We start from the raw sequence: 24,873 nt of genomic DNA, 5'->3' as shown, positions 1-24,873 counted from the left end.
CTCTTGTAACACTCATATTCATCAGGATCAATCAAGCAGGACGTAGGGTATTACCTCCATAGAGAGGGCACGAACCTGGGTAAACATCGTGTCCCCCGTCTCCTATTACCATCAATCCTAGACGCACAGTTCAGGACCCCCTACCCGAGATCCGCCGGTTTTGACACCGACACTAACCCCTATATTAGCATATTACTAAGATAAACAGAAGGCAATGTAAAATCATTTAGGATGTGAGCTTGTCAATCTGAATTTGGAGGGACACCAGCTTAGCCAAGGCCAGCAGCTTGGTGGAACTGTGAAGAAGGTCAGCTCGTGCACGGCGACATCGCCGGGATCCTTGCTGCTTGTCACCTCCATTTCCACCTTGACGACGTCAGTCCTGCCTTTGGGCTCCCCCGGCGGGCCGTTCTCCCACAGGTTGGCTACGTAGTGCGGAAGTGGGGACGACCCCGCTCTGACATAGACGACCGACACGGCGATAGGCGCGGCGATGTCGAGCACGCCGCTGACCAAGAAAAACGCGCAGCCGTCCTCCTCTGCGAATAGCAAGAGTCGTGGCTCCGACAGTGGCACTTGCAGTTGGAGCACTTTGCCATACTGGATCCTGTGCACGGGCATGGGATGCACGGTGCTGATGTGGTGGGAGACCGCCGGCGGTAGGCCTTCATAGCCGCACACGGGCACGGGGCATTTGCAGGGCGCGAGCGGATGCACGCTCTGGTGATCGGCGAGCTTGTGATAAGTGACGAAGAGCCCACAGCCTTCGTGCATGCACTCCACCCTCACCGAGGAGAGGACAACGTTCGCCGCCGTGTTCCGCACGTCGAAGCCACCGCCGCGCTTGCACTTCCTGCACTGCCGTTTGTTCCCGGGGCGCTTGACGCGGCAGTCCGCGCAGGCCAGGTGCCCTCCCTTGCACTACACAAATCAATCGAACAGCACATCAATCAAGAAACCTGCACCTTGCTCGATTAGCTGAATGGAGGAGGTGTATTCGAACCTCATACACTAGAGGCTTCAAGGGGCGGAGGCACAAGGGGCAGTGGAGCAAGGTGAGGTCCATCGAGACCATAGAGATCTCCATCGTCGGGTCCTGTTCCGTCTGCATGATCTCACCCTCCTCGTGCACAACCATCTCTCGCTTTATTAGGACTGGGCATTAAAAAGCTTTACTGTCACATATTCATACTACTACAAGGTGCATTAAATCAATACATGCAAGTATCAAAAGGAGAGTCACGACATGCATGCATGCGTTGTAATTAATGCATTGGTAGACGCAAATTATTGAAATATATCGATTGCAGTGCTTTGATGTGTCGCGTCAACTCGTACAAAACTGAGAAGTTTGATTACTACAACGCCCTCTTGCCTTAACCGCACCTGCCTATGGCTGCATGACCGGTGGGCCACCCTCCTGTTGGGCCCACCTGTCATACACGCAAAGGCAGGAGTAGTGAGTCAATGAAGCTGCGTCCCTCCCTCGCCCATGAGCGTCGTGGCTGGCAGGACTAGGAGAAGCTTTTGTTCGCTACACGCTCTCCCTCCCGCACGCGGTGGACATGCAGCAGTTCAATCGGTGTCAGATGGCCAGAAGCATACTATAGTACTCCTCCACTACAGTAGTACTCCATCATTGTTCGACTTCCCGAAGAGGCGAAGAGCCAAGCACAGCCCGGACGCTCGTGTGGCAGTTTCATGTGTAGAGCAGTCTAGGATAGCGTCTACCGTGACTGTAAGATTTAAAATTGTTGGGGTCGGCTCCATGCTTATTTTTTAAAATAATCTTCTGGCCCTATCTGTCATCCTGGTTATTGTAGTTTGCACGCTCAGCTGGTCAAGACAGGAATATATATTTTAATTTGTGGTGGGGTATGTTAGAGGTTGCAGCAAATGGAGTATTGTACACTGCGGGTATGTCAACTCGTACAACGAGGAGAAGCTTGATTTTACTACTCGCCTTCTCCCTCGCCCATGCGCGCGGTGTCTCGCAGACGAGTACATGCTTTTGCTTATAGTAGTACTACAACAGGCTATCCCTCCCGCTCGCGGTGGACGGACATGTAGCAGTGGATTCGACACTGTAGAAGCAGTAGTAGTAACATCATTGTTCTTCTTCTCGAAGAGGCGAAGAGCCAAGCGCAACCCGAATGTGGCAGTTTCGAATCTTGGAGCACGCATATAGCCAGGCTCTCGCATGAGACAAAATTGCTATGTGAGCCCACTATTACTTGCTAGTATAGCCCTGTAAACCAGAAAAGAGTATTTGTCTTTCTAAACATTTCAACAAGTGACTAGACTACACCGAGACGGAGTACATATGGACCAAAAATGAGTGAATCTACACCATAAACAAATACGTAGTTCTCTCGTTTTCCTCTCCACCTTGGTCGCGGTGCACAATAGGCACCATAGGCACCTCGTCGTCGACGGGAACGTCTCCTGACACACGAGAGACAGGAGCGGCAGTCGCCTCTGTTTGGGAACACAGTAATTTCAAAAAAAAATCCTATGCACACTCAAGATCTATCATGGTGATGCATAGCAACGAGAGGGGAGGAGTGTTGTCCACGTACCCTCATAGACCATAAGTGGAAGCATTATGAAAACGCGCTTGATGTAGTCATACGTCTTAATGATCCGATCGATCCTAGTACCGAAAGTATGGCACCTCCGCGATCTGCACACGTTCGGCTCGGTGACGTCCCACGAACTCTCGATCAAGTCGAGTGTCGAGGGAGAGCTTCGTCAGCATGACGGCATGATGGCGGTGATGATGAAGTTACCGGCGCAGGGCTTCGCCTAAGCACTACGACGATATGACCGAGGTGGATTATGGTGGAGGGGGCCACCGCACACGGCTAAGGGATCAATGATCAACTTGTGTGTTCTAAGGTGCCCCACTGCCCCCGTATATAAATGAGCAAGGGGGAGGCCGATTGGCCCTAGAGGCGCGCCAGGAGAGGAGGATGATACGTCTCCAATGTATCTACTTTTCCAAACACTTTTGCCCTTGTTTTGGACTCTAACTTGCATGATTTGAATGGAACTAACCCGGACTGATGCTATTTTCAGCAGAATTGCCATGGTGTTATTTTTGTGCAGAAATAAAAGTTCTTGGAATGACCTGAAAATCAACGGAGAATATTTCTGGAATATATAAAAAATACCGACGAAAGAATTAAGGCCAGGGGGCCCACACGTTGTCCACGAGGGTGGGGGCGCGCCTACCCCCTGGGCCCACCCCCTGCCTCGTAGGCCCCTTGGTGCTCCACTGACCTCAACTCCAACTCCATATATTCACGTTCGGGGAGAAAAAAATAAGAGATAAGGAGTCATCACGTTTTACGATACGGAGCCTCCACCAAGCCCTAATCACTCTCAGGAGGGCTGATCTGGAGTCCGTTCGGGGCTCTGGAGATGGGAATCCATCGCCATCGTCATCATCAACCTTCCTCCATCACCAATTTCATGATGCTCACCGCCGCGAATGAGTAATTCCATCGTAGGCTTGCTGGACGGTGATGGGTTGGATAAGATTTATCATGTAATCGCGTTAGTTCTGTTAGGGTTTGATCCCGAGTATCCATTATGTTCTGAGATTAATGTTGCTATGACTTGCTATGCTTAATGCTTGTTGCTAGGGCCCGAGTTGTCGGATGTGGGGTTCCAGCAAACCCTTAAGGTTCGAACACTAGGGTGCGCGCGAACTCTTTCCTTCCTACCGATCTACGCCCTAGCTCGCTAAGATCTCGCGGACGAACTCGACGAGCTCGCAACACAGAAAGACACGAGGTTTATACTGGTTCGGGCCACCGTTGTGGTGTAATACCCTACTCCAGTGTGGTGGTGGTGTATTGCCTCTAGGGCTGATGACGAACAGTACAAGGGAAGAACAGCCTCCTGAGGTTGAGGTGTTCTTGTGAGTAGGCTCTCGATCGGGTTGGATCAAGCTAAGATGAGATGAGATGAGATGATATGATATGATATGAGATAGGATAAGATGAGATTTACTATGGTGGCTAGCTCTACTTATATAGGCCCTAGTCCTCTTCCCAAATATCGAGCAGGAAGGGAGCCAACAACGTCTGGCAAATTTGAAGGGGGGCAGCTAGTACAAGCTATCCTGACAAAAGTGGTCTTCGCCTGCGAAAAGCTCTAGCGGTGACGCCGTCTTGGGCTCCACGATGACCTCCGTCTTGCCTTCCTCCTGGTCTTGGTCTCGTTGCACCAATATAGCAACCTTTGCATGATGCCTCGGTACTCTTCGTCTGCGCTAGCCTCCTTAGCACCAAAGAGGAAATAAGGACGCTGCGCACGCTGGCGCCCACCTGGCGCCCGCCTGGTGTCGTGCGTCATGGCTCACGTCACGAGGGCCTCGTGAGGTTTGCCCTGCCTTGATATCTCTGCTCCTTGTGAGCCTACCTAGATAGGCCACTCCAGAGGAGGCCTTGCTTCATCTGCCTCGCGAGGCTTGGACCCTCGCGAGGGTCTTGGATGCCTTGTTGTTGAAGATCGGCCGTACAGCCTGCTGGCTTAGCCACGCCATGGGCCGCAGGCAGGCAAGTCTGGGGACCCCCGTTCCCAGAACGCCGACAGTAGCCCCCGAGCCCAAGGTGCGCTCGGGCTTGGCTTCGCGGCGAAGATAATGGCCAAGTTCGGAGCACCGCGGGCCCCAAAAGCCTGTGGCCTCGATTGACGCGTGGCGGTTGATTGGACGTGGGTGTCTCCGCTTCCCCATGTTGCCTTGGCAACTGCACGACTTGACAAGTCCCTGCGAAAACCATCATTACCTGCGATCGTGGGAGATGCCGTTGGCCTTCTCTTGCTATAAATGGGGAGGGGGCGGAGCCCTCGTTGCCCATCTCTTCCTTGCTTGCTTGCTCCTTCCTCCTTGCTCCACTGCTGACAACAATGGCGACCATTAGAAAGTTTTCTACTGAAGAGAAGCAAAAGGCTCCCTGTGATGATCTGGGGCCTCTTCCACCGAAGAAAACGTTGATCCATCACCGTGATGAAGTGGCGATGCAGGTGGTGTTGAGGCCTTGGTGCGAGCGGCCTCCTCCGGGGTACCCGCTGCCCTTGTACGCCTGAGCCGAGGGCTCAGGATGACGAAGTGACGAGTAGCGCCACCCAGGCCACATTCGGGGTCACCGCGCCCCGGCGACGCGCGCCGTCGCCCATGGGGTTCACGCCGCGGACTCCTCGCGCGAGTTGGTGCTGTGGGCGCCAATGCCTCCAAGCTCTTGGATCCACTTCCCGCGGTTCTTCTCCAACGTGATGCCGCCGAGGGGGCCTCTCGAGCTTAGGCTAGCTTCACTCCGACCTAGCGGTTCGCGCGGCACTGGGCCAGGCTACTGCGGCTTCCGAGGAGGAGAAGCAAGGAGCCGCCAGAGCTGCAGCCGATCGTGAGGCGGCACTGAAAGACGCCAAGGCCGCCCGTGACCGCTGCCAAGTGCTGGAGGGCGAGTTGTAGAGCCTGCACGACAAGCACGCCGAAGAGGCACGCTGCCGCCAAGTGAAGGAGGAGAAGATGAAGGCCAAGGAGGAAGCCGTCAAGAACCAAGATGCCAAGCTGGCGGAGCTGGGGAAGAAGCAGGCCGCCGAGCGCAACCGGTTGGAAGAGTTGGAGCGGAAGATGGGGACGAGGGAGGCCGATCTTGATGCCAAGGCGCGAGTCCTGGCTGAAGACCACGTGGCCTTCCTGATCTCGAGAAGAGGTCTCGCAAGGCGTTGAAGACACTCTACGAGCACGGCTTGGAGAAGCCGCTGGACACCGACGAGGACGGCGCCGCCCAGCTGCTCCCTCTCGTGGGGAAGGTGCTTGAGGAGGTCGTTGATGGCCTCGGCCCATGGCGGAGGCAGAAGCTCTCGTCCTGTCTTCAGCTGCACTGACTCGCGTCTTCATCCATTTGCACCTCCGCGACCCCAGCGCTCGCCTTGACGAGCTGCTGGAGCCTGTGGCTGAAGATCACTGTGAAGCTGCCGCCGCGACTGTACAAGGTCAAGTGGAGGCCTTGTTGGGGAAGTTCCGCGGATTTGTCTCCGATCCTCTGTCTAGCGACGCCGCGGGTCCTGCAGCTGGTGGTGAAGCTGAGAACATTGTTGCTCACGAGGGAGCACCTTCCGCAGGCGATGGCGATATCCAGGCGTGACCTACGGCTATTCTTCCCGTTTCGTTCCCGCGACATGTATCAAGCCTCATGGAGGCATTTAGACTTTTCATTTGGTATTGTGAGAACAATATGCTTGTAATATTTGCTTTGAGATATTGCGATTTCCTTCCTATTTGCTTTGCGTTCCGTGTCGGTAGAGCCCGGCCCCGCGCATACCTCAACCGCCATTGGGCCGACTGGAGACCAGGACGAACCAAGGAGTGAGGGGCTACGTGACCAGTTAGGCTCCTGAGTCACGATGCTCGGGAGTCCCCCTTGACGCGCAAACAGCATATAGGGAGAGTTCGTGAGGATAGATCAATGTTCTACTTCGGTAGAGCCCGGCCACGCGCATACCTCAACCGCCATTGGTCCGACCGGATACCAGGATGGACCAAGGAGTGAGGGGCTATGTGACCAGTTAGGCTCCTGAGTCGCGATGCTCAGGAGTTCCCCTTGACGTGCAAACAATTTCCATACCTGCCCTAGCCGAGCCCTCGGGAGGGGTGTGTGACGCCCAGGTCCGGGGGACCTGGTTGGGTGGCGTGCACTTGGCCGTGACCCGAGCGCAGCCCCCGTGCCCAGCCCCCTCGTGCGGCTCTCCTGAGGGGAGGCGTTGTGGTGAGGCTGGGCGCTGAGCTCTAGGCTCCCTGAGGTTGGTACGACCATGGGGCCGCCCTCAGTTGCTTATCACCAGCGCGGAGCATAGTGCTTCCGCTTGTGCACGGGCATAGCCGCTCCTCAGCAGTGTCGACAGCCAGCGCGGAGCATGGTGCTTCCACTTGGGCGTGGGATGAAGGCCCCCCTCCGGGAGGAGCCCCTGGGGCGTGTACAGCCCCGCCCTGACATGTGGCTTGCACGGCAGGGCTGCGAGGTGTATCTGGGCACTCGTGAGCCAGAGCGGGACTCACGAGGCCCTACCTCAAGGCAGGTTGCGCCTGTTCTTGAGTCTTGGTGATTGTATGTCCTTTCAAGGTGGATAGATGCAAGCACTCTACGTCCTCAGGTCCCGGCCCTCGAGCGAGCTCAGCCACCGCTGGTATGCCAGGTCGTGATGCCATGGTCAAGGCCAGGGGGTGAGGGCTGGAGAGCCAGTAAGAGCTCCTGAGTCACGATGCTCAGCAGCCCCCCTTTTAACGTGCAAGCGAATTGCATAGGATGAACAGACCCGTGGTGGGCAGCAATCGAGCAGGTGGCCGCAGTTGGCTGGTTAAGCATGGAGAGCAGATCAATTTGGATAAATGTAGGAAGATACATGCCACCGGGTCTGGCCCAAGCGGCTTGGGGATGATGCAGCCCGAGGGGCGCCCCCAACAAGGTAAGCTAAAGACATAAGCAAAAGGGATACATGCCGCAGGGACGGACCCACGCGGCCTGGGAATAATGCAGCCCGAGGGGCGCTTCCAGCTAAACGAGCTTGGAAGTAGAGTTGGTGCAGCTGAAAGAGTGCATTGAAGAAATGACTCCTCATGAGCCGCCAGAACCCTAAGCCTCGGATGGCTCTGGGGGCTCGGGAGGTTCCCTGAAGACCGTCTCCATCTCCTCCAGAATGGTGTGGTACCTAGCTTCCTGAGCCGCCAGGACACCTCGCATGTTGCGCTGATAGGCCGACGCCATGCTAGGCAAGCCAAAGGGCTTACAAACGTAGCTGTGCGACGTGTCCTCGTAGCGGCACACACACGAAGGCCAGAAACGCTCCTGAGATGCGGCCATGTTGAGCCCTGGGACGTCGATGCAGACATGCAGCCCAGCATCCTTGCCAGGATGTGGAGCTGCGCCTCATGGGCGGCTGTCGCCGCGCATGGCTCTTGCTTCTTGCAGTTCCTGGGTGGTCTTGGTGATGAACTCGTGAGTGGTGGGCACTCCTTTCCCTGTGCTCTCCTGAGGGTCACGTGCCACGAAGCACGCCTCCAAGTGGTGCCCAAGCGCCTCCCTCGTGAGGTTGGCAAGGTCTGAGGCCCTCCAGAAGAGAGGCCCCGAGCCCTGCCTGAGGAGGGCGCCGGGCGCGCCTTCCTATGCGATGGAGGGAGGCGCCCCTAGAGCGGGCGCTGGTCCTGATGTGGATCCTGCCACGACGCCATCCTCCCGAGGTCCTGCATGGCGCGGCTTCTTCTTCTTGGGGATGGCCTCCAGAGGGCCTTCATTCCTGCTGTCGGGGTCGTCGATTGCAGCGGCTTGAAAGGCGCGCTCGAGGGAGCACACCGCATCCCTCTCTTCACACGGGACCGTGATGATTCCTCTGCTTCCAGGCATCTTGAGAACGTTGTAGCCATGATGAGTGACTGCCATGAACTTGGCCAGGGCCGGATACCCAAGGATGGCATTGTACGGCGGGCGGATGTGCGCGACGTTCAAGTCGATGAGCTCGGTGCGGTAGTTCTTGCACTCCCCGAAGGTGACAGGCAGGCGGACCTGCCCTATCGGTGTGGTGGAGCCGTCGGTCACTCCTGAGAAAGGCTTGGTGGGCTGGAGCTGTTCATATGGCACTTGGAGGTTGTCGAACGTGTTAACAGACAGGACGTTGAGACCTGCACCGCCGTCGATGAGGGTCTTGGTAACCTGCACATTGCTGATGACTAGGGAACACAGTATAGGGAGGGCGCCAGCGGAGGCTGCGCACTTGAGCTGATCCGTCGAGTTGAAAGTGATGGCGCATTGGGACCACCTGAGCAGGCGCGTGGCCTCGAGCTTAGGGAGCGCCGCGTTCACCTCGCGAGCGAACTGTTTGAAGATGCGCTGAGAGGCTGGGGCCTGGGCGCCCCCCAAGATGCAGGTGGTCGCACGCGGATCCTGGAAGCCTCTAGCCCCCTCGTCCTGGTGGTGGTCGTCGTTGTTTCTTGGTGGTGGCAGAGGGGGAAGACCGGCGTTGCCCCGGCGGCGATCCTCACATGGCGGGTCCCTCCAGGCGCCCTCACGAGGTTGGTCCTGCCAGCGGTCCTCACGAGGTCGGTTGCGCCACTCCTGGCACGGGCCACGGTCGTCCCAGCGTCCGCCTCCACGTCCTCCTCCGCGGTTGTAGCCCCGGTCGTTGCGCTCGGGGCGTCGACCGTAGCGTCCTTCTCGTATGGCTCTGAGCTCTTGACAGTCGCTGGTATTGTGGGTGTTCATCTTGTGGAAGGCGCAGAACGGTCGGCCGTTCTTGGATGACTCGGGCTGATCTCTGCCCCGCTTGATGTCGGGCTCCGCTGCGAGTACAGCTGCCTCCTTGCACTTCACGTCCTTGGCCTTGGCCTTCTTCTCCTCCGCGCCCATAGCTGGCAGCTCAAGGAGAGAGGGGCGCTCCTCTTCAGCTCTTGCGCACTTGGTCGCCAGGTTGAACAACTCCTAAGATGTGCTGAGCTCCTCATGGATGGCGAGCTATTCCTTCATCTTGACGTCGCGGACGCCGTCGGAAAACATGGAGATGATGGCCTCGTCCGTGACCTTGGGGATCTTGAGGTGGGTGTTGTTGAAGTGCTGGATGTACTTCTAGAGGGTCTCTCCTAGTTGCTGACTGATGCAGCGTAGATCACCCGTGGCCGGTGGGCAGTCACGAGTGCCCTGGAAGTTGGCGACGAAGCGGTCGCGCATCTCGTCCCAGGAGGAGATCGAGCCGTGCTACAGGTTCAGGAGCCAGGAGCGAGCTCAATCCTTGAGAGCCATGGGAAACCAGTTCGCCATGACCTTTTCATCGCCATTGGCCGCTTCGATGCTCAGCTCATAGAGTTGCAGGAACTCCGCGGGGTCGGCGGTACCATCATAGCGAGGAGGCAGATCTGGCTTGAACTTGCCTGGCCAGGCGACGCTAAGCAGCTCGGGGTGAAGGCGCGATAGCCAGCCGTGGTTGCTGGTGCATGGTCTTGATGAGGTGGCGCGGGGAGCATAGGTGCAGCTTCTCGCGGCCGCGGAATTTGTTGGCAACTTCTCTCTTCACGCGCGGGCGCCGGGCGCCGCGGATCACGTCGTGGAGCCGCGCGCCTCGGTGCCAAGGCGCTGTCTTGGGGCCGAGGTGGTGGAGGCACGCCATGAGTCCCGTCGCCCGCGGCTGGTTGAGGGGGAGGCAGAGAGTGGGATGGCGCCGGAGAGTCCCCCGCGGCGCGGATGAGCTCGGCAATGCGGTCGAGCCACTCCTCGTAGAGGTCGTCGATGGGGCGGTAGCGCAGGAGCTCGTTCGCCGTGAGGAGCGCGGCCCTTGCCTCCATGGGAGCACGGTGTGTGTGAGACAAAGAACCGGCATGTGTCAGCGATGGAGTGGCAGTGCGGCCGTCCTGTGGCACCGAAGGATGCAGGGAGGACGCCTGCTGCTCGTTCCCCGCCGGGCCGGTGGCAGCGTTGGCGGCGGGGGACGGAGAACGGCAATGTGGCCTGCCGACGGGAGCCGTCTGAGCGACGCGGGCGGTGAGGGAAGCCCAATGCTCAGCTCAGCACGGCGAGCGTCCGCCCTGGAGACGGCGGAGCGACGGAGCGACGAACTGATGGAAGGGAAGCTACGGCGCACCCATACCTGGCGCGCCAAATGTCGAATGTGGGGTTCCGGCAAACCCTTAAGGTTCAAACACTAGGGTGCGCACGAAGTCTTTCCTTCCTACCAATCTACGCCCTAGCTCACTAAGATCTCGCGGACAAACTCGACGAACTCGCAACACAGAAAGACACGAGATTTATACTGGTTCGAGCCAACATTTTGGTGTAATACCCAACTCCAGAGTGGTGGTGGTGGATTGCCTCTAGGGATGATGATGAACAGTACAAGGGAAGAACAGCCTCCTGAGGTTGAGGTGTTCTTGTGAGTAGGCTCTTGATCGGGTTGGATCAAGCTAAGATGAGATGAGATGACATGAGATGAGGTGAGATGAGATGAGATGAGGTGAGGTGAGATGAGATGATATGATATGATATGAGATGAGATCTACTATGGTGGCTAGCTCTACTTATATAAGCCCTGGTCCTCTTCCCAAATATTGAGCGGGAAGGGAGCCAACAACGGCGGGCAAATTTGAAGGGGGATAGCTAGTACAAGCTATCCTGACGAAAGTGGTCTTCGCCTGCGAAAAGCTCTGGCGGTGACGCCGTCTTGGGCTCCACGATGACCTCTGTCTTGTCGTCCTCTTGGTCTTGGTCTCGTTGCACCAATATAGCAACCTTTGCCTGATTCCTCGGTACTCTTCGTCTACGCTAGCCTCCTTAGCACCAAACAGGAAATAAGGACGTTGTACATGCTGGCGCCCGCCTGGTGTCGTGCATCATGGCTCACGTCACCAGGGCCTCGTGAGGTTTGCCCCGGCTTGATATCTCCGCTCCTTGTGAGCCTGCCTGGCTAGGCCACTCCAGAGAAGGCCTTGCGTTGTCCGCCTCACGAGGCTTGGACCCTCGCGAGGGTCTTGGATGCGTTGTTGCTGAAGATGGGTCGTACAGCCTGTTGGCTTAGCCACACCGTGGGCCGCAGGTAGGGAAGTCTGGGGACCCCCGTTCCCAGAATGCCGACACGAGTGCCATGATTTCAGATCTGAACCTATTATGCTTTCATGAATATATGTGAGTTCTTGATCCTATCTTGCAAGTCTATAGTCACCTATTATGTGTTATGATCCATTAACCCCGAAGTGACAATAATCGAGATACTTACCGGTGATGACCGTAGTTTGAGGAGTTCATGTATTCACTAAGTGTTAATGCTTTGGTCTGGTACTCTATTAAAAGGTGGCCTTAATATCCCTTAGTTTCCAATAGGACAAAAGATGTCATGCAAGTTCTTTTCCATAAGCACATATGACTATATTCTGAATACATGCCTACATTACATTGATGAACTGGAGCTAGTTCTGTATCACCCTATGTTATAATCGTTGCATGAGGAATTGCATCCGACATAATTATCCATCACTAATCCATTGCCTACGAGCTTTTCATATATTGATCTTCGCTTATTTACTTTTCCGTTGCTACTGTTACAATCACTATAAAACCAAAACTGCTACCGTTACTTTTGCCACCGTTACCACTACTATCATATTACTTTGCTACTAAATACTTTGCTGCAGATATTAAGTTTCCAGGTGTGGTTGAATTGAAAACTCAGCTGCTAATACTTGAGAATATTCTTTGGCTCCCCTTGTGTCGAATCAATAAATTTGGGTGGAATACTCTACTCTCAAAAACTATTGCGACCCCCTTTACTTGTGGGTTATCAAGACTATTTTCTGGCGCCGTTGCCGGGGAGCATAGCTCAATTCTTTGAGTCACTTGGGATTTATATCTGCTGATCACTATGAAGAACTTGAAAGATAAAAGAACCAAGATTTTTCCCTCAACTATGAGGGGAGGTAAGGAACTGCCATCTAGCTCTGCACTTGATTCACCTTCTGTTTTGAGTAAACTTGCGACACCTACACCTGCTATTCATTCTGATATGTCGCATGTTATTGATGATGCCACTTCTGCTTTGCATGATACTTATGATGAAATTACTTCTATGCTTGATAATACTGTGCCACAAGGTGAATTCCTTGATGAACAACTTGCTGGAGTTAGAGAGAATGAAATTATTGAAACTGATAATATTGATGAAAGTGATGATGAAGATTCTCCCCCTAGATATGAATTTCCTGTTGTGCCTGAGGGATATGTTATGGATGAAGAAACTGCTAGAGACTTTCTTGGTTGCAATGATATATATGATCTTAAGAAATTATTAGCTAAGCTGAAAGAAAAATCTTTGAATGCTAGAATGAAACATGATCCTTCTTTTGCTACTTCACCTATCTTTATTACGGATAAGGATTATGATTTCTCTGTCGATCCTGAGTTAATTACTTTGGTTGAATCTGATCCTTTTTATGGCTATGAATCTGAAACTGTTGTGGCACATCTTACTAAATTAAATGATATAGCCACCCTCTTTACTCATGATGATAAAACTCGCTATTACTTTATCCTTAAGTTGTTTTTGTTCTCATTAAATGGTGATGCTAAAACATGGTTTAATTCTCTTGATCCTGGTTGTGTGCATAGTCCCCAGGATAAGACTTATTACTTCTCTGCTAAATATTTCCCCGCTCATAAGAAACAAGCTGCTTTAAGGGAAATATATAATTTTGTGCAAATTGAAGAAGAGAGTCTCCCATAAGCTTGGGGGAGGCTTCTTTGATTACTTAATGCTTTGCCTGATCATCCTGTCAAGAAAAATGATATACTTGATATCTTTTATAATGGACTAACCGATGCTTCCAGAGACCACCTAGATAGTTGTGCTGGTTGTGTTTTCAGGGAAAGAACTGTTGATCAAGTTGAATTGCTATTGAATAATATGTTGAGTAATGAAAATGATTGGACACTTCCTGAACTAACTCCTAATCCAACTCCAAAGAAAAGACGTATTCTATTTCTCAGTCCTGAAGATATGCAAGAGGCAAAGAAATCTATGAAACAAAAAGGTATTAAAGCTAAAGATGTTAAGAATTTACCACCTATTGAAGAAATACATGGTCTTGGTAACCCTACACAGGTAGTGAAGGTAAATTCCCTCTATAGGTTTGATGAAGGTGATATTCCTCGTAATAATTCTGCTAGCCAATGCTTAGATGAGTTTGATAATTTTATTGTTAACAAGAAAACTTCAATGCTTATGTTGGTAGACAATTGAAACGCAATGCTTATATGATTGAACACTTGAGTGATTATATGTCTAGAGTTAAAGGTGAACTTAAACTTATTAGTAACATGCTTCTATGGTTACCACTCAAGTAGAACAAGTACTTAAGGCTCAGAATGATTTGCTCAATGAATTAAACAATAAGAAAAATGATAATGTTGTTAGAGTTATGACTAGAGGGGGTAAAATGACTCTGGAACCTTTGTATCCTGAGGGCCATCCTAAGAGAATTGAGCAAGATTCTCAGAGAACTAATGTTGATGCACCTAGTTCTTCTAAGAAGAAGAAGAAAAATGATAGGACTTTGCAAGCTTCTAGTGAACCTATTGTTGACACACCTGAGAATCCCAATGATATTTCTATTTCTGATGCTGAAACAGAATTTGGTAATGAACATGAACCTAGTGATAATATTAATTATGATGTTCATTTTGATGCTCAACCTAGCAATGATAATGATATAGAGAATGAACCTACTGTTGATCTTGATAACCCACAATCAAAGAATCAACGTTATGATAAGAGAGACTTCGTTGCTAGGAAGCACGGTAAAGAAAGAGAACCATGGGTTCAGAAACCCATGCCTTTTCCTCCTAAACCATCCAAGAAAAAGGATGATGAGGATTTTGAGCGCTTTGCTGAAATGATTAGACCTATCTTTTTGCGTATGCATTTGACTGATATGCTTAAAATGAATCCTTATGCAAAGTACAAGAAGGATATTGTTACTAATAAAAGAAAGATACCGGAAGCTGAAATTTCCACCATGCTTGCTAATTACACTTTTAAGGGTGGAATACCAAAGAAACTTGGAGATCCAGGAGTACCAACTATACCATGCTTCATTAAAAGAAACTATGTTAAAACTGCTTTTATGTGATCTTGGAGCCGGTGTTAGTGTTATGCCTCTCTCTTTATATCGTAAACTTGATTTGAATAAGTTGACACATATTGAAATATCTTTGCAAATGGCTGATAAATCAACTGCTATACATGTCGGTATTTGTGAGGATGTGCCTGTTGTGGTTGCAAACATTACTATTTTAGCGGACTTTGTTATACTTGATATTCCCGAGGACGATAGTATGTCGATTATCCTGGGTAGACCCTTTTTGAATACTGCAGGGGCTGTTATTGATTGCAACAAAGGCAATGTCACTTTTCATGTTAATGATAATAAGCATATGGTACACTTTCCGAGGAAACAACCTCAAGTCCACAGTATCAATTCTATTGGAAAAATTCCAACAATCACTATTGGAGGTTTTGAATTTCCTCTTCCTACTGTCAAGAAGAAGTATGATGCTCTTATTGTTGGGGATGTGCATATCCCTGTTGAGGTAACCTAGTGTTATTCGAAATTTCTCCGATTTCATGCGATTCAGAATGAGTTTGTTAACAAGACTTGATCAACCTTGTTAGTGGATCCCTTTTGATGAGCATGAGATGGATGAAGTTCGAAAGCACAACCTTCTGTACCCTATTTTTACTTTCTGTTATTTATATTTAATAAAGTAAAAATAGTATTTTCTATCTGTTTTCTGAATTATCCTTGCAATAAAAAATACCCCAAAAACAAAATTTCTCCAATTGCCCTAAAAATGAAATACGATTATTTCCAGAATATTTAAGAATTTTTGGCACTGAGAACACACGAGGGGGACCCCCCATGTGCCCACGAGGGTGGAGGGCACTCCCACCCCCGTGGGCGCCCCCTGCCTCGTGGACCCCACGTGGGTGCCCTCCACTTACTCTTGCACCCACACACTTCGTCTTCCTCCAGAAAAAATAATCCACCAGCTCAAACCCTAGTCCTAGCTCATCTTGCTGCCATTTTCGATCTCCTTGCTCAAAGCTCCATTCATAAAACTGCTTTGGGGGATTGTTCTTCGGTATGTGACTCCTCCAATGGTCTAATTAGTTTTTGCTCTAGTGCTTTATTTATTGCAAATTTTTGCTGCTTAGGTGACCCTGTTCTTGAGCTTGCATGTCAAATTTATGTGGTCAAAAGTAGTTTTAATGCATGATATAGCCTCTAGGCACTTGTAGGAGTAGTTGCTATCAATTTTGTTGAGTTTGGTTCACTTTTATTTTAAGTTACTAAAAATTCAGAAATTTTCCGAAAAGAGGAAGAGATTCTTGTGGGGCTCATCGATCCGAAGCTCTCACGATAAGCAAAGTGAAGAAAATAAGAAGCCCAAGTATAATCTCCCTCGTACCGCGGAGGTTCGGCCGTGTGAATGGCCATGTGATGAGTTCTTGAGAGAAGCCGGGATTTATGAAGATTTTTATTATTTGGCTGAGAATGCAGGCCTCACCGACTTCCTCCACGACCAGTGTGAACAGTATCTCTTACTCACCAATATTTTTGTGCAAAATTTTCATTTCCATGCTAGGAGATCACCACCTTCGGTGGAATTTTATTTATATGATGAGCATAAGGAGATGTCACTTTATGATTTTCGCCGGGTTTGTAGGATACCCTTTGAGGGCATCATAAAGGAACCACATCATAATGATGTGGAGGGATTTATTGATATGATTGCTGTAGGGGAAACAAGGAAAGTTTCCGATGCAAGAATCACTAGCATACATTTTCCTGTTCTACGTTACTTTGCAATATTTGCTAGTAGAAGCTTAATTGGTCACGGGAACTGTGGAAATCTTAGTGCCCCCGATATTGTTATTTTGCGCCATGCTTTGTTTCGTGATACCACTTTCAGTTTAGGCGCTATTGTTGCTAAACGTTTAAATATGAATGGTACAAAGGGTCCCGTCTTAGGAGGCATCTTCACCTCGGGCCTTGCTGCACACTTTAACATACCTATTAGGCATTATGAGAAAGAGGAAAAGTTGATGTCTCATATTTTTCTAGATTATAAGAGCATCGTAGCACACAATTTTATTGTTAAGAATAAGAAGAATATGCTTAACTATAGACTGATGTTTGATAAGAATCACCTTTAGACTATTACCTTGCCTACTCCCTCTTTGTTCAACATATTTTCAGGCACGTACCTTGTTTTGGCAGAGGCCGTTCAGGCATACCAGAGCCTGACATCAGCTCCAGAGCAGGAGCCACTATCTGATTCTCACCGTCAGTTGTTTATTAGTGGAATCCGAAGGAGATCGCCAACCAGTGGCACCCCGAAGACCCTCCTCAGTACACCGGAGAGGGCAGTTTTGATCTGTGTCCATAGACCAACTTAGGCCAAAAGCCTAAGCTTGGGGGAGTACGTATTTCTCACCAATATTACATTCATGTTCACAAACTCATGCCATTTGTCAGTGCTCATACTTTTTCATTGTATCATCCATGCTAGTTTATTTTATTTTTAAGCTTTCTTCTTGTGTGTTTGAAAAACCTTAAGAAAAACCAAAAAAATTAGTTGTAGCTTTTAGCTAGTTTACTTTTCATGCTTGTAGTAGTAGTAATTAAAAAGAAAACCCAAAAAGATTTCTCGTTCTTCTTTTGCTTGTTGGGAGTTTTCCCGTGTAAATAGTTTTGTTTCTTTTCTTTTTCTTTGGGGGTCGAGAGGAGGAGACCATGATGAAAATGTTGAGTGGCTCTCATATGCATTATTGTTGATCTAACGAAGAGCCCATATTACCTTGTCTTCTCCCTTGAATTGAATGCTTGCAGATTCCAGCTTAGTCCAATGCACATGCACTATTATTATTACCCACACCGTTAGGTTGTGCAAGTGAAAGGCAATAATGACGATATATGATGAACTGGTTGATATGAGAAAAGCTGGTATGAACTCGACCTCTCTTGTTTTTGTAAATATGATTAGTTCATCATTCCTGATTCAGCCTATTATGAATGAAACATGTTTGCAATGACAATTAGAGATTATAGTTGCCCATGCCATGCTTAATTTGCTAGGAGTTTATAATGGTTTACCTTGCGTGTCAACATGGTATTAAAATGGTTGTGATGTGGTATGATAGGGTGGTATCCTGCTTTGAACGATTTGAGTGGCTTGACTTGGCACATGTTCATGCATGTAGTTGAAACAAAATCAACATAGCCTCCATGATATTTATGTTCATGGTGATTTATATCCTACTCATGCTTGCATTCAGTGTTGATTAATTTTAATGCATGTTCAAGACTATAGTCACTCTAGCTGGTCGCTTCCCAGTTTCTTTCTAGCCTTCACTTGTACTAAGCGGGAATACTGCTTGTGCATCCAACTCCATAAACCCCAAAAGTTATTCCATATGTGTCCTGGGTTTGTCACGGCAGATGTCCTCATGAAAGGACTTAGTCGTGGAGCCATCGCTACGGGTTAGCTTAAAGGGGTTAAACCGGACAAGGGACGTGAGGGTTTTTATACTAGTTTGGCCCCTTCGATGAAGGTAAAAGCCTACGTCTAGCTGTGTTTGGTATTGCTAGGGATTCGATGACCAGGGAGCGAATCCGCTTTGCCTGGCTCTCGATTTGTTGTCTATTGTCCTTAAACCGCTGTCGGGTCGTTCCTTTATATACATAGGTTGACGCCCGCCGGTTTACAGAGTCCCGAGGCCGGATCATAAACGTGTCCGGCTCGGTCTCTATCCTTCCTATCTTACAATGCAAGTTATATAATAAGGTCGGTTTACATCTACAGGCCTTAACTCGCCTTCGGGCCTTGGGCCTTCGTAAAGCGCCATCATTCTTATGTCTTCATGGGCTTCTAATCTTCATAAGGTTAATCCGGCTACTCCTGGCCGGTTTACGTCCAGTAGTAATATCCCCAACATTAGGCCCCAGATTGGTTTGAACTTGTTCATGTCAATCTTCAACACTTAGAAAAATTCTTCCCTTGCATCTTCACCTTGATCTTGTAAACCGTTGTGATGTCATACTCCAGGATCATGTTAAATTGCCAAGACGTCATCTTGTTATTCAAAATGATACATCTCACCTTTAGTTAATGAGCCTCCAATAATCGAGGCAACTGCTCCTATTAGGCATCAATATTCCGGCTCCTTGATTCTCGCGCCTATCACCTCCTCCTTTACCTTATAAATAGGGCCAAGGGTCGTTTCCTTTTTTCCCTCCGTCTCTTCGCTTCTTCTTCCTCCTTGCGACGCCCCTGTACCAGAGCTCCGCCTCTGCATCTCCGTTTGGCCGCTGCATCGACCTGATTGCACCAGAGAACCGCGGCGTATCTCCGCTTGCTTCGACATCCACTGTAAGACCTTCCCTTTCCTCTTCTATAGATCTACCTAGGGTTTCAGTGTTCATCGAAGTTTCCTCAAAGCTCCGGCAATTGTTCTTTCCTGTTCTTCCTTAGTCCATGGATAAAAGACTCAAGCTTGATATATTATGTGTAGTAGTTATAACATTCCTTATCTTTTGCTATCATAACAACTCTTATACGCATAAAAACTGATCTGGACCTTTGTGAATTGCTTCAGGACCAACGTTTTTTAGTTCTAAATCTTTTTGCTTTTCCTGTCTTACAGTAGGTCCAAAATTTCCATGCCATCTTGTGAAACCCGTTTTACCTTATTTAGTCGTTCTTGCCTTAGATCTGTACCTTCTTTATCACATAGACGGTTTACCTTTGTAGAAAGCAAACTATCACATACCATTAGTCCCCTTGTAAACCGTCAATCCCTTTATCTCCGTTGTTATACTCCAGTTTAACAGCATGTGTATACCTCTATTTCCATTTACCGCTTTGTCATTTATAATTGTATCAGCCTCCGGCTTACAAAATTTACATACTTGGATTCCTTCGTCCTGTTGTGCCTTACGCATTACCATGAATAAATTGTAAACTGGCATTTCCTTCCAGCTTTGCACTTGCAATGGCCAAGCAATTTTATTCCTGCAACTGGGCTCCCTCCCGGGTTACTAAGGATCAACTGAATGGTATGGTTAAGATCGGCACCTTACCAAAGAAGAATGAGATCTGTTGGCGAGTTCCTGGGCTGGAAAATCCTCCCACCCCTAAGCAGGGTGAGGTAGTGGTGTTTGTTGATCAAATAGGCCGTGGTTTCAAACCGCCCGTGTCGTGGGTTTGTCACGGCAGATGTCCTCGTGAAAGGACTTAGTCGTGGAGCCATCGCTACGGGTTAGCTTAAAGGGGTTAAACCGGACAAGGGACACGATGGGTTTTTATACCAGTTCGGCCCCTTCGATGAAGGTAAAAGCCTATGTCTAGTTGTGTTGGTATTGCTAGGGTTTCGATGACCAGGGAGTGAATCAGCTTTGCCTGGCTCTCGAGTTGTTGTCTGTTGTCCCTAAACCGCTGCCAGGTCGTCCCTTTATATACATAGGTTGACGCCCGCCGGTTTACAAAGTCCCGAGGCTGGATCATAAGCGTGTCCGAATCGGTCTCTATTCCTTCTAACTTACAATACAAGTTACATGAAAGAGTCGGTTTACATCTACAGGTCTTAATTCACCTTTGAGCCTTGGGCTTTCGTAAAGCGCCACTATCCTCAGGACTTCCTGGGCTTCTGATCTTCTTGGAGTTAATCTGGCTACTCCTGGCCGGTGTACGTCCAGTAGTAATATCCCCAACATTAGGCCCCAGATTGATTTGAACTTGTTCATGTCAATCTTCAACACTTAGAAAAATTCTTCTCTTGCACCTTCACCTTGATCTTGTAAACCGCCGTGATGTCATATTCCAAGATCATGTTAAATCGTCATGATGTCATCTTGTTAAAAAAATGGTACATCTCACCCTCAGTTAATGAGCCTCCAACAATCGAGGTGACCGCACCTGTTAGGTATCCAATATTCCGGCCCCTCGATTCTGGCGCCTGTTACCTCCCCCCTTTACCTTATAAATAGGGCCACGAGTCATTTCTTTCTTTTTTCTCCATCTTTTCGCTTCTTCTTCCTCCTCACGACCCCTCTACACCCGAGCACCGCTGCCGTCGCCGAGCTTCGCCTCCGCCTCTCCGTTGGACGCTGCATCGACCTGGTTGCACCAGAGAGCCACGGCGTACCTCTGCTGCTGCAACAGCTGCTGTAAGTCTTTCCCTTTCCTCCTCTGTAGATCCATCTAGGGTTTCGTTGTTCATCGAAGTTCATCGAAGCCCTAGCACTGTTCTTCCCTGCTCCTCCTTAGTCCATAGATCAACCCTCAAGCTTGATGTGTGTCGTGTAGTAGCTATAGCGTTCCTTATCTTTTGCTGTCACAAAAAACCATTATACATATAAAAACTTATCTAGACCCTTGTGAACTGCTTCAGGACCAATCTTTTTAGGTCTAATTTTTTTTGCTTCCAAGTAATCTTCTGAAACCTATTTACCTTACTTAGTCGTTCTTGCTTTAGATCTGTATCTTCTTCATTACATAGGCGGTTTACCTTTGTAGAAAGCAATCTATCACATACCATTAGTCCCCTTGTAAACCGGCAATCCCTTTATCTCCGCTGTCATACTCCGGTTTAGCAATATGCGTATACCTTTGTTCCGTTTATCGCTTTGGCATTCATCATTGTATCAGCCTCCGGTTTACAAAATTTACATACTTGAATTTCCTTATCCCGTTGCACCTTATGCACTACCATGAATGAATTGTAAAACGGTATTTATTTTCAGCCTTTCACTTGCAATGGCCAAACCGTTTTATTCTTGCAACTAGGCTTCCTCCCGGGTTACCGAGGAGCAACTTAATGGAATGGTCACAATTGGCACCTTACCAAAAAAGAATGATATCCGATGGCGAGTTACTGGGCCGGAAAATCCTCCCACCCCTAAGCAGGGTGAGGTGGTGGTTTTTGTTGATCACATAGGCCGTGGATTCAAACCGCCTGGGTCAAAGTTTTTCCGGGATGTGCTTGCCAGTTTCCAGCTCCACCCTCAAGATATTGGACCCAACTCGGTATCCAATATATGCAATTTCCAAGTCTTTTGTGAAGTGTATTTACAAGAAGAGCGAACGGTTGAGTTGTTCCGAGACTTCTTTCATCTGAACCGGCGTACTGAATTCGTAGATGGTCCCAATACTAAAATTGGCGGCGTCTCCATTCAAAAAAGGAAAGAAGTTGAATTTCCTCATGCTAAGCTGCACAGCCACCCCAAAGAATGGAACCAAACTTGGTTCTATTGTAAAGACACGTCCCCTGAAGATGAGAACCCTCTGCCGGGCTACCGTGCTCACCGGCTCGCCAATACTCATCCACTGCCGCAACGTCTAAGTGCCCAGGAACGGGCCTCATATGCCCCTCAACTCGCCAAGCTCCGAGCCTTTCTGGCCAACGGTTTATCAGGTGTAGACTTTGTGTGTTGCTGGATATCCTGGAGAATCTTGCCATTAAGTCGCCGCTCCGGCTTAATGTGCGAGTATACTGGTGAAGTAGAAGACCCCCAACGTCACATCAACATTCAGCTAACCGATGAAGAAGTCACTGAGGGTGTCAAGAAGATATTGAATGAATCGGAATCTGTCTGTCGCCAAACAGGCTTAGACCCCTTTTACACAAAAAACAAACCACCTGCCGTAAGTACTGTCCTTCCGCTTTTACACTTGATATCTTTTAGATGGTACAACCTGTGAATACCCTTCTGCATGTTTATAAACAGGGTGATGATCCGTTCTGGAAGAAGAAACCTCAAGAAAAAGTGGCAAAACCTTCCCGTCCTAAAAGAAAAGCCGTCAAGAAGACCTCAAAGCGGAAGGCAGCTGAACGTATCAGCATGGAACTGGATGATGACCCGGATGAACCGGAAGTTGAGGTGGAACTTGATTCACTTGGTTCCCTTTTCATACATCTCATTAACAATGATATTTATCAGGAGGGCATGGAGGGTAGCCAAGCTGACGATGTAGAGGTAATTATCCTTTCCTCTTGTTCAGACTCTCTGCCAACACAAAAAATCCGTCAAGCGATCTGGAAAGTAAGCTTTTCACATCCTCTTGCTTACTTGGATCCAACATTTATTTTAAAGAAGCAGCAGGACGAGGCTCGCCGCACAACCCGGCACAACGGCCAAAAGGTAACTTCAGCCAGTTTACCTGACACCCGGTTCGAACGCGTTGATCTAAGGTCTCACCTCCTTCTAACAATTCTTATTCCAAGGCAGGTTATTTCCGACAACCTCTTAATCCGTCTTATTCAAATTATCAGGTGACACCTCCCTCATCCTCTGGCGAGTCAACAGCGACCCAACTTCCTTCTCTCAAAAATGTAGCTGGGTGAGTTCTTCAACCTCTTCTTTCGATGTTTCCATACTTTATATAATATGCTTAATTTTCGTATCTTTTTCGGTTTTAGAGCCAAAGCCAGACCCAGCAAAAAGGCTCGGGTGAACAATCCACCCGAAGAGCAGGTGGTTCTTGAACCGGAGCAAACAGCTGGACTGGAGGGTCCAAATCCAAATCCTGAAGTTACCATTGATGAACCACCCCCTCAAGATCACAATATTGATGAATAACCAGAAGTTGACACTGCTGTACCTAATGATGAACCAGCAGAACCAATCCGGACTGATGACAGGTCTTCTAGTCCGGTGAGAGCTACTGACACTCCATCAACTCCAGCAAAGACTGCTGGAGACAAAGAAGGCGATGTTATCATTACTGGTATTGGTCACACTTCTCCTGGCCATCCTGTAATTTTGGCAAAACATAGTGCCAAGGAAGAGCGTGCTGTTATGGAGAAAGGCAAATGGAGCACTGATTTATCCAGCTATGCCCATCTTAGTGCTCAAGAGCTCCACTCTGGTTTCCTAAACCGTCTGCACCCAAACCGTGATTATGAAGCTGGTTTGGTGAACCCGATGAAGGAGCGCTATGAGGTATTTTCATCACTTCCCCTTTTCATAAATCCAATTTTGTCAATATCAACTCAAGTAGCCCCCAAGGGCCGGTTTACGATAACAATCATATATCGGGACTTTATAATATCACAATCCTTGCATGATGATCCTTCATATGTCAAATGATCTTTGGAAATAAACCGACACGTTAACATTGTATTCCTATAATTTTCATCGGTGTAGCCCCCAAGGGCCGGTTTAGCTTTGCGAGGCAAACCGGGTATTGAATCAATGTGTCAGCTTTGAACAGATGTACATTAGCCCCCAAGTGTTAAGGATAATGGTTGCATTGTACTTGACACTTGTGAAAAATATGTTGATGATAGAGGAAATAGGCATTAGCCGCCAAGTACAAAGTGCATAACTTGTTACGCTTGGTACTTCATAACCTGTGCTGATGATATATATCACCTTTGTAGGCTGAGCTAAATAAGAAGGATGCTCAAACCGTAGACCTTCAAGAAAATGTTAAATCTCAACAGGCAGAGGCTTCCAAAGCCAAAGAAGAGCTGACCAATGCCTTAGCAGCTATGGAGAAGCTGAAAGAGACCTTCAACAAAGAGCGTGCAGACTGGAAACAGAAAAGGTCAGTTTGACAAAAAAGGCTGAGGATGCAGAGGCAGCCCTGAAGCCGGTGGTGGAAGAATTGACCAGCTTAAAGCGGTAGATTAACGCCATGACTTCTGCTATGTTTGGTAAGTACCCTCTCGTGCAGTTTGTCTAATTCATAAGATCTTATCAATGGCCGGTTTACTGATGCTGAACCATGACAGGGACCCGCATTGCTCATCTCGGCTCTGACATGCAGATGAAACTTAAAGCGGCCTACACCTTGATAGAATAGCTGTTCTCTAGATTCCAGCGTGCCATTTGCACTGCAGCCTATAACAAGCCTGCGCCATCGCTGATAAAGGAAACTATTGAAAAGCTGGCCATGCTACCTGCCCGGATCAACGAACTGAAGAGATCAGTCGCAAGATCAGGAGCGCTGACTGAGCTAATCCGGGCCAAGGCATGGATTCCGGATCTTGAACCGGCAGATATCATCAAAGGGTATCCTGGCGTGAAAGAAGATGGCTCAGACTTCAATAATGACGATCTGCGAAGGATGACAAAAGAGATGCGACCAATAGCAAGCAAACTGGCGGAGGACACATATTTATCTCATTTCCAACCGGTTTATGATGCTGAGGGAAAAAGACAACCCACATTGATCCATGATGTTGAACATCCTGTGCCACCAATCCGTAAGCATACTTGCGCTCCTGACATTGACCCCTCCAATCTTATCCATGAAGATGCCATTTTTC

At 48.9% G+C, this 24,873-nt stretch overlaps 1 pseudogene; it reads right to left on the bottom strand.

Annotated features, from left to right (window-relative positions):
* Positions 1–226: 226 nt before the first annotated feature.
* On the bottom strand, positions 227–1,138 carry LOC147979758 (E3 ubiquitin-protein ligase SINA-like 4; annotated as a pseudogene).
* Between the last annotated feature and the right edge of the window lie 23,735 nt (positions 1,139–24,873).

This window comes from Triticum urartu, chromosome 3A, assembly GCF_056163025.1.
Source record: "Triticum urartu cultivar PI428250 chromosome 3A, HENAU_Tu73, whole genome shotgun sequence".
Lineage (NCBI taxonomy): Eukaryota > Viridiplantae > Streptophyta > Magnoliopsida > Poales > Poaceae > Triticum > Triticum urartu.
Note: the sequence above shows the minus strand (reverse complement) of the source record. Positions and strands in the feature narration are given on the sequence as shown.